Source organism: Schistocerca piceifrons, chromosome 2, assembly GCF_021461385.2.
Source record: "Schistocerca piceifrons isolate TAMUIC-IGC-003096 chromosome 2, iqSchPice1.1, whole genome shotgun sequence".
NCBI classification, from domain to species: domain Eukaryota; kingdom Metazoa; phylum Arthropoda; class Insecta; order Orthoptera; family Acrididae; genus Schistocerca; species Schistocerca piceifrons.
The window spans coordinates 612,843,308-612,857,921 of record NC_060139.1 but is presented as its reverse complement, the minus strand read 5'-3'; the positions used below and the strand labels follow the sequence as shown (position 1 = coordinate 612,857,921).

At 40.6% G+C, this 14,614-nt stretch overlaps 1 protein-coding gene across 1 annotated transcript in view; it reads right to left on the bottom strand.

Moving 5' to 3' along the window:
- LOC124776318 (CCAAT/enhancer-binding protein zeta) overlaps positions 1 to 11,452 on the bottom strand; it is a 212,404-nt gene extending 200,952 nt beyond the window's left edge. Inside the window, exon 1 of the mRNA XM_047251254.1 lies at positions 11,336 to 11,452. The gene's annotated coding sequence lies outside the window, so the exon portion shown is untranslated. The remainder of the gene's footprint in view (positions 1 to 11,335) is intronic.
- Positions 11,453 to 14,614: the final 3,162 nt, after the last annotated feature.

The following is a 14,614-nucleotide window of genomic DNA, read 5'->3' as shown; positions in this document are numbered from 1 at the left end:
TGGGTGCACGAATGGTAAAACGTCATTTTTTTGGATGAATCCAGGTTCTGTTTACAGCATCATGATGGTCACATCCATGTTTGGCGACATCGCGGCGAACGCACATTGGAAGTGTGTATTCGTCATCGCCATACTGGCATATCACCCGGCGTGATGGTATGGGGTGCCATTGGTTACACGTCTCGGTCACCTCTTGTTTGCATTGACGGCACTTTGAACAGAGGACGTTACATTTCAGATGTGTTATGACCTGTGGCTCTACCCTTCATTCAGTCCCTGCAAAACCCTACATTTTAGTAGCAGAATGCACGACCGCATGTTGCAGGTCCTGTACGGGCCTTTCTGGATACAGAAAATGTTCAACTGCTGCCCTGACCAGCACATTCTCCAGATCTCTCACCAATTGAAAATGTCTGGTCAATAGTGGCCAAGCAACCGGCTCATCACAATACGCCAGTAACTACTCTTGATGAACTGTGGTATCGTGTTGAACCTGCATGGGCAGCTGTACCTGTACACGCCATCCAAGCTCTGTTTGACTCAATGCCCAGGCATATCAAGGCTGTTATTGCGGCCAGAGGTGGTTGTTCTGGGTGTTGATTTCTCAGAATCTATGGACCCAAATTGCGTGAAAATGTAATCACATGTCAGTTCTAGTATAATATATTTGTCCAAGGAATACCCGTTTATCATCTGCATTTCTTCTTGGTGTAGCAATTTTAATGGCCAGTAGTGTAAGGTACAAAGTTCAAGAAAGATACCCTTGGCATTCTTGATGTTTACTGCAGCATATTGTTTGAGCTGGTGCAGTAATACATAGCAAAGGCAAAGCCAAATACAGCTGCCACATGGCAAATGGACAGTTACAAATTTCATTAAAGGCTGGACTCAAGTCCCTTTTGCCCCTCCAAGCAACTGTTTGGTGTTGATGGGAAGCCAGTTCATCGGTTGCAATTCCAGCGAGGCAGTTTGAGCAAAATGTTTTGCCAGGGTGATAAATAACTGCTACACCAATCTAAGGATTTTGATTTCACATTCCAGCATTAAAGTGGAACATTATGTCTCTCCCAGATATTCTAACAAAGTCTTCCCACACTTGCACTGGTCAGGTAGAATGTTTTACAGTATTCAACAATACGGTCATGATCTCTTCTTGATAATACTGCAAGACACGGTCCTCTTCATCTGAAAGTCTTTCATGATCTTGACAGTTGGTCAGTTCTTGAACTTACACAGATCCACTCAGTTGAGGAATGGTGCTCATGACTCCATCAATGGAGAGGCAGTCTGGTAAAAGCATTTACATAAGCACCAGTCAAGTACTTACGTATTTCGTGCAGCAATATTGCAAGTGCATACTGTGAGGTATGATGGGATGCAAAGACTGTCTAATGCTGAGTCTACACAGCTGATAAGAGAGCAGTGGACATATGACATGTTTCGAAGGAATATCATCACATTCTCATGTCACTGTATCACAACTCAGAAACTGTAACACATTTGGAAGAAAGACGCAAATATTCTAACAATTACGATTATTAATTTAATTCAAGCTGTGCTATTACGACATATTCTAATCACAACCTCGATAATTTGTGGAGTGTATGGAAGAAACAAATATATGTGACAACAAATATTATCAATTTAATTTTCATGAGTAAAACTGTTGTATTCCAAACCAACTTAATCGTCAAGCTATGCTACAGATCAGTCTGTCACCACAATCAGATATTTTAACTTTCACATACATTGGGTTCGCAAATTCATGACTAAACTAACACATTCCAGTCTAACTACTATCTTGTAATTTGTGACATACTCGAAATAAAAAGCATTCAAATATCTGTGATGACCAATATTAGATTATGAATTTAACTGCTGCTCATTTCACTCATAGCAACTTAAGCTATCAAGTCCCAACCTAACTACAACAGTCAAATATTCATAACAACAGCAAATAAGAGAATGGTTCCTATTTTGATGAAACAAATTCATTTTCTTGCCTTTCATTGATTATGTGACAGTATCATCCGGCGACTATAGGAAACTGACATGCTGCCAAATCGCTGACTGCCACTAGCCCTGATCTATGCTTTAGCTAACAATCTTCACTATTCGCCCGAATGAAGTAGACCCTCGTTTAACCAAATTTAAAATGACTGAAAAGAAGCCAGTTTGGTTTCATGAAGTCTGAATTAATGAGTTTTTTTTATGAAAATATATGATTGTTGAGCTCACTTTTTCTCTTGTTATGGGTAACAACAAATGAGGTTGTTCTATTTCCTTGACCTCTAAGAAAAAACAAAAGAAACAAAGTTATATATGTACAATAGTATTCCTGGCATTTGTTTAACTGAGAAAGTATATGTACATATTGTCAAATGCTTGTCACTATTTTTTTTGTCAAACAGTACAATTACATACATACTGTGGAACAATACTGTACCCAAAGAAATAGTGTGTCATGTAATACAACAAATGATAATCTTAAGAAACACTTTAATGTACTGTTCTTTAACACACCAAGTTTTAATCAGAACCCGTTTTTGTTCACAACAATTCTTATCCATTAAATATTTTATTTCTATACATTAATTTGAAAAAAAAATCTTTGATTGCTGTTTGTCAGACAGTTGGTCATAATATTACGACACTCTGTGTAGGTACCACATTCAGAGCAGTCTGAAAAGCCACAGAGACATCAGTATTGGTAGCAAATCTTCCAAGAAAAGCAATTGCAGCTGTAACTTCAATGCGGGGTGGCAGTTTCATACAGTATCTTCATGATCCTCCTCAAAAGATGACAGTAAAGCATTATCATTCTTTTCAGCATCATCAGCGAAACTGATGACTGATTCTTCAGCAGCACAGGTGTTATCATCTGCCTGCATCCGTTTTTCCATATTGATGGTACAAGAGGGCATCAACCAGCTGTAAGCCTGAAGAAGAGCAGCATCAGAATTCAAAGTAGTATCCGCATTATGAATAATTTCAAATGTTGGATCACTGGTTTCCTCTTCACATTCCAGTGGCAATATTACTTGCTGTCCATGCCTTCTTAAAACAGTTAGTTATGATGTCTGTAGTAACTTCATCCCCTCCAACAGATATATCGTGGATAGCTTGCAGTACATTCTAATGTGGAACTGTTTCTTGTAGTTTCATTGCACTGATGGTAGCCTTAATAAGTCAGAGTCTGTAACTACACCTCACCAAGTTGATTATTCCTTGATCCAATGGCTGAAGATGGCTCATGGTGTTACCAGTTCAGAAGACAACTTCAATGTTCGCAAATTACAGATCAGTTGTTGTTGAACCTTCAAGAATCGGCTTTAGAAGAGAAATTTGGTTGTGCAAGCTTTATTGTTATTCTCATAGTGGCATGACAATGACAGATTGAATAGGTTGACATTTTTAAAGCAACGTATGTTCCAATCACTAATGGTCTGAGCTTCTCAGAACCATCTGAATTACAAGACCACCATCAGTCTCTCCCTGCTGTGTTCTCCTCCAAGACATTTTTCGCCCTTGGCAAGTATTGTTATTTTCAGGAACCAAGTTATAGAAAATATCGGCTTTGACCATATTAAACACATCCCTTCGGTGATACAAATGACAGGGCTTAGACTGAAATTCCCACATTCACTCACTGGCATCTTCCTCATTTACTCTGTGCGCTTTCCACAGTCACTGACAGCAATGATTTTATGCCTCTTCTGAGAATGCCACAGCTAGCCCTCGGAACACAAAAACCTAGAAATTTCCTTCTTCTAGGCAATTCCCATGAGCCTTTCCTTGAAGCAAAGGACTATACAACAGAATTTCCTTTGAGCTCATGTATTGGAACCATTCAAACAGCCAATCCTCCACTACTTCATATTCGGCTGGCCTCATGCGCTCACTATTGCTGCTAAATGAAAGCTTGCCATATTTGCCTCTATCTGCTGACTTATTATTGATGAGAGAGTAGGCTTCAGGATCGGAAAGTGTTTTGCACCCTGTGTTTTAGTCTTCTCTCCGCCATCAATCATATGCAGAATTTGCTGCTTTTGTTTTAACGTCAGGGAATTATGAGCTCCAGAATGAAATTTTCACTCTGCAATGGAGTGTCACTGATATGAAACTCAGTGGCAGATTAAAACTGTGTGCCAGACCGACACTCAAACTAAGGACCTTTGCCCTTCATGGGCAAGTGCTCTACTGGCTGACCTACCCAAGCATGACTCACAACTTGTCCTCACAGCTTCACTTCTGCCAGTGCCTCATCCCTTAACTTCCAAACTTCACAGAAGCTATCTTGAGAAATTTGCACGATTAGCACTCCTCGAAGAAAGGATATAGCAGAGACATGGATTAGCCACAGGCTGGGGGATGTTTCCAGAATGTAATTTTCAATCTGCAGCAGAATGTGTGCTGATATGAAACTTCCTGGTAGATTAAAATGATGTGCCAGATGGAGACTCAAACTTGGGACCAATACCCTGCAAAAAGCAAAGGTTCCGAGGAATCTGAGTCTCGATCAGGCACACAGTTTCAATCTGTCAGATAGTTTGACTATGAGCTCGGTTCTGTTCCAGCTGCTTTTTGCAAGTGATGGAGCGAAAGGAAAAACACATTCACCATTTGCAAACAAACACACAGAGCTCTCTGGATTGTTGAGTGTCGTTCACTGTGAACAATCTGTTGACCGACGCTTCTCTTTCCCCGCCCTTGTGTCTTATGCTGTGGACGTGATATATGAGCAGTAATCAAGCGGTCTGACCACTGCTATGAAATTTCAGTAAGTACATTATCAAGAATAATTACATGAAATGCATAATAGAAAATACCATAATGCACAGCACTACATATGTACGTACTTATTTGGTCTAGACAAAGAATAAGATATGGAACATGTACAGTGGAGGCCAAATTTTAGCTTTTAGTATGAATTATTTGAAATTCAGTTAAAGTGGTAGATTTTTTGATGTAATTTGGCAGGGACCAAACAGCTAGTTCTGGTTAACAACATCTTTGGTTTATCTGATTTCGAAATAACTAGGACCTATTGTACTGTGGAATAGATATTTCAGAAACATGACTGTTGAAGTTGGTAATTTGATTCACCCACTCATGGATGCTGTCTGAATGTTCAGACAAAACAAGCTGGCTGTAGCATTTAGTTTGTCTTGCTCAGTAACCATCTTGGTGGCTTTCAGTCACTGCTCTATCTGGCAGACATTCATATTGGGATGTGGTCATGGCAGTTCAAATCTTTGAATACTTACCCCTGAGCAGTGGGCGCAAAGATAAAAGAGCAAATGAAAAGAAAAATGATGGAGAACTTCATTTACAGGTCATCTAGGCCATTATACCTAAAAGTTTTAGATACAGTCTACTTTAAGATCATTGGGCTGGCCACAGTGTCATTTAGGACTAGTCTCATTTCCTTCCACTATGCCGAGGGTTGTGAGCTGCCACTTCAGATCAGGTGATAAATTCTCTTAGTGTAACAAACAAACTAAATGTATTCTATACTCTAGGCACAAGCATAACATATCAAAGCCCTCCCCACCCACGGAGTAACTTTCAGTAGTCAGGGTTGCCACAAGTTTCCCCAAGTGAAACTCCCTAATATTTCCCTGCTTTCCAGACAAGTTTTAGCATTTTTCCCTGATAAATTTTGAGATCTCAAAAGTAGTACTAACATCACATCTTTTGTAATGAACTGTTTTTAGATGGAGAAGCAAGCCAAATGGTATACGTGTTTCATTAAAACCAATATTATTATTATTGTATTTCAATAAAACAAAGCACAATTGGTGACAAAAACACACATTTCCTTGGAGTTGCAAGAAAGACTAAAATACATTCACTGATTTCAGAAATAACCTCAGAAAAAATTAGGTCTCTTGAAAGTAAAGTATAAGGCAGGGAAGAGTTGTGTAAACCAACACTATAGGTGACCACCAATAAAATGATGGTTCTATGTTCATTATTGTCAGTTATTAGCCACTGTGTTATGTCTATTATTTTACCGGTATTATGTGATATTTCTTTTGAGAAATATATGAGTACAAACCGCCTGCGACTGCCACAATTTTCTTCTTCTTTTTGTCCATACTTTCTGATATATAAACTATTTTTGAAGTGCCAAAATGTACTAGAATAAATAAAATGTCTATGAAATGCCACACTGTACAACGGACTTGTGGTGAGACAGTCGCAATTCCTGAAATCCATCACCTGTGGGATCTGGCCTGCCAAGGAGCACAGCAGTCCTGGGCCCATCGATAAATTATGAAAATCCACCGCATTATCCACACACAAACAGACCCAGCCTGCAGGCAGATCGGTGAGACTAGATCCAATGGGCAGGGCTTGCACATTAGTGGGAAACGATGTGCTGTAGATCAGTAGGCCCAATCCATTAGAGATACCCACAGAAATGGCCTGCGGTTTTGGCATGTCATGGTAGACCAATCATGTGGCCAGTTACTCATGTGTCAGAGACATCGTGCTGATGAAAGGAGACTGCGGTGATCAATACATAGACCAGATAACTTGGTGCAAATACTCTGAGAAGCAACACTAATTAGAATAGGCAGCAACTCATTGTAATGATGATCACTGAGCCGCAGACAGGCACGTAGAAAAGACAATCACACTCTCACAACTAAATTTTCGGCCATACACTTTGACAGGAAATGAAAGCACAAGCCTTTGTCAGAAAGAGAGAGCACATACACGTTCACAGTAACTCAGACAACTCATGCACACAACCACTGTCTCTAGACGCTGCATCAACAATCTCTGACAATCACATCCAAACAAAACCATTCCCCACGCCTCGCTGCCTCTCGTCGGCAGCTGCTAGGCTACTGGTAAGAAATGGTGGCAGCACTGATCGTAAACTGAGGGGAATGGTAAGAAGGGGAGAAGCAGTAAGAATGAGGGATTAGGGAAGCAGCACACATACTCAGCTGTGCCAAGCCTGCAATGGTGCATGACATCTCAGTAAACAACCATTTCATCTACTCCGAAAGGAGATTTTTGCAGTGTTTTTCTCAAATTTCCCTGACATGTCTGAAATTCCCTAATTTCTCTTATTTCCAGAATTTGTGGCAACCCTGGTAGTCATCCATGAGAAACAAGGTCTTTTGGAATTTATACAAAGAGTTGTCATTTAAAAATGAGTGTAGCAAATATTCTATACCAAGCTAGTAATAAATCTCATACTTAAGTTTCCTCTGAAGCATTTGGCTTATTAAAAAAAAATAAATAAATAAATAAATAAATAAAATAAAAACTTCAGTTTGATTTCAAGATCCTTGAATCATAAAGTTTTAAATGAACAACATAATGTGTGAAGATCAAAACACAGAAAGTCTCTTTGCAATCAACTAGTGACATACTTCCGCACCTACAATGCCAAGTTCCACGCAGCTCTCAGAGCACTGGAGCAGTGAAGTTGTGACCAAAGGAAAAAGTTTCTCATCGTATCCAATTTACTTCAGCAAATGTCCCTGCCCAAAAAATTGTTCAGAACACACAAGATTTCATTCTCCCACTACAGTATCAAGTGAATAAGGTTGCTTTCCGCTGGGTTTAAGCCAACACAGAAATAAAAGATACAATCAAGTTGGTGCAGCACCTGAGAGAGAGCCTACAAGAGTGATACAGCTGTACATCGAACAATTACCTTGTGGGCTGCTGTATAATTATTGAACCTGAAGGTTACACACTAGTGGAAGAAAAAGTAGCTTAGGTGAAAGACAAGAAGCTGTGGACGGCAAAATTAATTATCTTGGCAGGGCATTTCTCATTCCAGTCGCAGACACACAATGCAGTCACATTTCTCTAGCTCAGACAATTCCCCTTACATATGGCTTTCTACTTTGCTCATAGCATCCACCTGTTTGCACAGTCTGTTTCATGTGCAGTTTGGTGTGGCACATTTTAATGGAGTGTATATTCTTTACAATCTGATAAGAGAGTGGCAATAATTTTACTTCAACCAATGATAAGGCCAATGCATGAGAGGTTTCGCAGTTTTATACATTCTTTTAAAAAACAGCCTAAGCTTTTTGGTTGGGTATTAAATGAAACTTAAATTGTCGCATGATGAAGAGGTGTTACAAACTCAGTGCTACATAACATTAAATGATTGTATATTATCAAATTTCACAGTCAGCTGAACTGTGTCTTCAAAAGTTACTAGGTGAAGAACAATTGGGGGGGGGGGGGGGGGGGGGGGACAGGTTCCCCAAACAGTTTTTGACTGACCTTAAATCACTGCGTGGCACACAGTTGTTACCAGAATATTCTATTTGCACATTGTGGCTTAAACACCTATCGAGTAGCATACAGACAGTTTTCGCAGCACACACCTTTAAGCATGCTGGAAGATAATGCTGATGCCATTTCAAACACCCTGTAAAACAGTGTTTCCAGTGCAGCAGCAAATGACAACATAGCAAGCAGATCGATAATGCCCATGATTAAGATGCATCAGCCCACCGGGCCAAGAACACACATGCCTACAGAAGCACACACAGCAACACAGGATCAACAGAAAAAAAGCATGCATGAGTTGAATGTACTGTTAGCAGCTCCAAATAAAAACAGTTGCAAGAAGCAACACCAAGAGCACCCTGCAGGTGGTGTGGCAAATCTTCACCACAGAATCGCAATGACAAGGAACCAAAGGAACCAGAAGAATTTAATAATTGGTCTGCTATGATCAGCAAAAAAAAAAAAAAAAAGTGTAGCACCTTTTCGGCATTCATATGCCACAGATGGCCATTAATGTATGCCTTTGACAATCACCAGCACCAAAGTAGTTGTCTCTGCCTTTCATTCTAACCCCCTTCTGGGGGGCGGGGGGGCGTGACTATCATGACAGTTTTAAAGGAAACATTCGTTCATACATACGGCCGCAGAGTGCAACTGGTTGGACCATGCATGAATATGTCCACGAAACATCCTTCACAACAACCACTCACCTATACCCAAGCTGTCTTGGCAGAAGACACAGCTACCCCATCAGCCACAAAACTGCATATGGCAAACAATTCACAGTTAGTCAGTGTCACACAGGTGGCACAGCGGTGCTTACACCAATTTTTTGTGGCTGACAACATATCAAGTTCTTCTAAGCAAATTCCTGGTGAACACAGGGTCAGACCTCACTGTATTGCCTTAACACAGGCATAGGCAGAGAATACGTTGACAGCACACATAATGACAGCACCTAACAACTCATCTATTCACATATATGGAAGGAAGTACATGGAACTGGACCTCAGTATGCACAAGATATTTTCGTGACACTTCATACATTCACCGACATCATGGAGCTAATTATAGGTGCTGACTTTCTCTGTAAGTTCCACCTCTCAATTGATCTCAACAACACGTGACTTGTGCCGCTAGTGGAGGTGGTTCCACTGCATGGAGGCCTTTCTTTTCACATATTTCATAAGACTTCCCAGAACAAACATTGTCATCAACAGCAATGAGAACATGCAAACACAAAGTACCTTCTGGCTACAGTAGTCTGTGCAGTTGTGGTGCCCACTGTGTCCCAATGGCATAGTGGTCATTGTATCCACCTAGTAAGCAGGAGACCTGGGTTCGAATCCCAGTCTGGCACCAATTTTCAACTTGTACCCCATTGATATAAATGAATGCCGAATGGCAGCTAACCTCTTTAATTCTTTTGTGGCTTGGCCATTAGACATCATAGAAACATCAACAGCTTATTTTAAACACGTTTGTCTGTGGAGCTGGTAGGGCCGCTACCAATCTCGAGCCAACACAGGCACTTGCTGCAACAGTGATGGCCAGATGCGATTACCATCACAGACAATTTGGGCAAGGCAGTAGCCAGAGTCCTTATCATTAGCTGGATTTCAAGATTTGCAGTTTTTCAAACAATAACAACTGAATGCAGGAGGCAATTACAGTCTCAGTTATTCCACAAACTTCAACACCAATGTAGCTGAAACCACCTCAGAACCACCGGCCACTATCTCATGAATATCAGGATGGTAGAAAGGTACCACAAATCCATCAAAATAGCTCTAATGTGTAATGACAGCCAGTAAACCAATTCACTACCATTAATGCTGTTAGGGCTATGGACAGCAGTACAAGAGGACCTGCACTGCTCCACAGCATGGCTAGTGATTTGAGAACAATTACAACTTCCCACCATGTTTGTCTCCACTAAGCCACAGCACCTTCCAACCCTAAAGGCCATGACAGAGTTCAATCAACTGCTACAGAATAGGATGGCACAGAATTAAGGGGACAAAAAGTCTTTGTACTTGAAGAGTTGCAGTTGATATCACAAATCTGGCTAGAGCTGATTGTGTACAACCTCCCTTGCAGCCAATATACACAAGGCCCTACAAGGCTCTCCAGAGGGGTGGACACACATTGAAAATAGAGTGAAACAACAGTTGTCACACAGGCTGGCAGAACTTCCATTCACGGTACTCCCAATTTCAAAAATGGAGGAGCCGGTGTAGCGGCCTTAGCAGTTGACACATAAACCATGAACATGACACAGTAATCAGTGCAATATCATGTATGTGAGCTGTAAAGATTGGTTATCTTATATACACTGTACAAAGAGTATCTAGGAAGAGTTAAATAAATGTCTGGTTTTGATTTATTCTCTAATCATATCTGTGTGGAAATTATGGTGTACCTATTACTATAACCAAATACGATCAGCAAATCAGAGATTTCTACTCTACTATTTTAGACTTTCTCTGATGGCAACTGTTCTTATCCTACATATATCTGATATCTGAAACAGGATATGCTTTTATCCTTGGTGTACCTGTGTGTACTATTTGTCCAATATTTGTTGGTTGCATGACTTCCTAGTTACAAATTGGTAGAACTCTGAAGGCTAAGCGGCCATCAGTATGTTCTGTCCAGCCACTGTCAACAACATTGTTTCTTCTGCTGTCGCATCTTAAATGATGTTCTATGTCAAATGTCCAGAAGGTGGACGAGGCAAAGTTTGCAAAAAAATATAAGTGCTGGTGTCACTACAGGTCTCTACTATCCCGCAAACTTATAAATAGATGTGACACTTAAAACTGCATGTATATATGATAAGGAGTTATTACGTGACACATGTATGTAAAACGCTGACACACATCTGATGATTCACATACATCGTATAAATCACTGGTTAGTATTTCGTGACCGTAAAAACCATGTTTTGCTATTTTAAAAGTTGATGCCATTAAAACTAATTAACACATTTCCGGAAACATAGTTCACTACAGGTACAAACAATGTGAGATTAATACATAATAGCAAATTCAAATAATACCTGCAAAACTTTGTTAGTTAACTCCTCTTCTTTCTGATTTCATATGAAACAAAAACATAAACAACCCCACATGTGTTCTCAACTTTTTGATGTAAACTACTCAAAGATCTGAAATGAGTAGAGACTCCAAAACGTACTAGCACATCAAGAAAGACAGGCTTTGTACCCTGGTCTACCGAAGGCACCGATAGATGTCTCTTCGTCAGTGTGTCGGTAAAATTACAGGGCTTGGACAAAAATGTGGAAAAACAGCGAAAAATGCACGCCTGAACGTTAATCAAGATGCTAACCAGACCTTCTGGTTGAACTGTTGCATCTGACCACCAACGTATTTCGAACAGTGTTCTGTTCAGGTGTAAGTGAATTTATAGCGGAGCGAAGGCCCGTACACACGCAACGAGCTGTCTGCGCAAATGTCTGCGCACATCACATCTGCGCAGACAGATCGTTGCGTGTGGACAGAAGATTTGCACCAACCTGAGGTGTGTGCAAACCTGGAAGTTGGAGTTTTGAGCGAAATCTCTCAAGCCCGGTCCACACGCAACGATCTGTCTGCGCAGACATCGGTGCAGATGTCTGTACATGCAAAAGATCGCTGCAAATGTGGTGTGTTCACACGACACAAACCCCAATCTACTACTCGCCCGCCATCTGTCGGTGTAGAAAAGAAATATCAGTGGCAAGCGACTACGCTCCCCGTAAACGTCAAAAATTTAATGAAGTTATTTTGAAATATAGAAATGGAGGAAGTTCTGTTGTGGTCTGTGTTCGCAACTTGTGTTGCAAAAATCATTCAGACCAACCGCAGGAAACAGAGAAAGCGGGCAAAATGGTGTAGACAGTGGCTGCTAAAGCGAAAGCAGTTTTCTCACGTAAATTTACTGAGAGAGTTGCAGGACGAACCTAACGACTGGCGAAATTATTTGCGGATGGATGTCGAAACTTATAATTATCTCTTAAAGCTTGTAACCCTTCATATTATGAGAAAAAATACTTGTATAAGAAGGGCAATTTCTCCTCATGAACGGCTGGCGGTAACATTGACACTCCAATTTCATCTTCAATTGTACTCCTGCTTGGTCTTGGCGTTTCTTGATCACTAAGAAAGCCAAGCAGATCAAAATACCATAACGTTGGCTGGTATACTTGATCTACTCCTACACCAGATCTAGATTTCTGAACTTTGGATAACTCAATTAGAGCATTGTATGCTGCAGTCTTTTTGTCTCGGTCACTATATTCTTTACTTTTAATCTTCCACAAACATGGGTGGTTTCTACATATTTCAATGAATTCACTTACAAACTCTTGAGAACACTGACGAGTATCAGCCAATTTAATGCCCTGTGCACGCAAACACTAGACTGAGCAAACAGCTGTTTCGCGCCAGATTTGCGGCGATCTCCTGTCCACACGCTCCAACTTGTCTGCGCAGATGTGGTTTGAACCCACAGATTTGAGAGGTTTCGCTCAAACCTCCAACTCCAACTTCCAGGTTTGCACACACCTCAGGTTGGTGCAAATCTTCTGTCCACACGCAACGATCTGTCTGCGCAGATATGATGTGCGCAGACATTTGCGCAGACAGATCGTAACGTGTGGACGGGCCTTCAAATCTGTGGGTTCAAACCACATCTGCGCATACAAGTTGGAGCGTGTGGACAGGAGATCGCCGCAAATCTGGCGCGAAACAGCTGTTTGCGCTGTCTAGTGTTTGTATTTGTGCGCACAGGGCATTAAAATGGCTGATACTCGTCAGTGTTCTCGAGAGTTTGTAAGTGAATACATTGAAATATACAGAAACCACCCATGTTTGTGGAAAATTAAAAGTAAAGAATATAGGGACCGAGACAAAAAGACAGCAGCATACAATGCTCCAATTGAAAAATTGCGGGCAGTTGACGCCTCGGCAAACAGAGAAACAGTAGTAAAAGAAATAAATTCGTTGCGAACTGTTTACCTAAAAGAGTTATCCAAAGTTCAGAAATCTAGAAGATCTGGTGTAGGTCAAGTATACCAGCCAACGTTATGGTATTTTGATCTGCTTGGCTTTCTTAGTGATCAAGAAACGCCAAGACCAAGCAGGAGTACATTTGAAGATGAAATTGGAGTGTCAATGTGCGAGGAAATAGAACACGAGGTAATGTAAAGCAATAGTATAACTATATTAACTATAGTATTCACAACCACAGTACTACAAGTAAAACTTTTCAGCCAGATAACGAATCTCTGTCTAGAGTTCAGAATGGAGTTTTGTATCCTGGAACAAAAATTTGTAACAGGTTGCTTCTACACAGTAGCGAACTGAAAATGCCTACTCAGGAACAAAGTAAACCGTAGCTCATTGACCGTGTAGGTATATAATCTCTAATAATATAGGCCTACTGTGTTTCAAACACGTCTACAACACCAAAAATATTATCTGTAGCTTGACAGACTTAATTTACTTGACTTGCCTTCATGAGCTCATCCTTCAGGACAGCGTAAATAGCTTCACATGTGTTGGGTATTATTTCACTCAACACTTGTTTCGATATTGCAGTTGAAAATTCCAAATCCTTGTAGCTCCTTCCTGTTGCTAGGAATCTTAATGTTACCGCCATCCGCTCATGAGGAGAAATTGCCCTTCTCATACAAGTATTTTTTCTCATAATATGAGGGGTTACAAGCTTTAAGAGATAATTATAAGTTTCGACATCCATCCGCAAATAATTTCGCCAGTCGTTAGGTTCGCCCTGCAGCTCTCGCAGTAAATTTACGTGAGAAAACTGCTTTCGCTTTAGCAGCCACTGTCTACACCATTGTGACCGCTTTCTCTGTATCCTACGGTTGGTCTGAATGTTTTTTGCAACGCAAGTTGCGAACACAGACCACAACAGAACTTCCTCCATTTCTATATTTCAAAATAACTTCATTAAATTTTTGACGTTTACGGGGAGCGTAGTCGCTTGCCACTGATACTTCTTTTCTGCACCGACAGATGGTGGGCGAGTAGTAGACTGGGGTTTGTGTCGTGTGAACACACCACATTTGCAGCGATCTTTTGCAGCCCTGCAGCCAAGCGACTAGCGCGAGGTTTGGTGTTCTCGTAAAGATAAGTTATTTTAGATTATAAAACACATAGATTAGTACTGATTACGTGGTAAATAAGTGTATTAGTGTGCCGTTTAAGTGTACCATTAAAGGTTTCATTTCTCATTACGTAATATAGCAGAAAACGCGAAAAGACCGTACAGTCGTATTTTCTGTTTACGTTCTGCTGCAGCAAATCTATAGAAT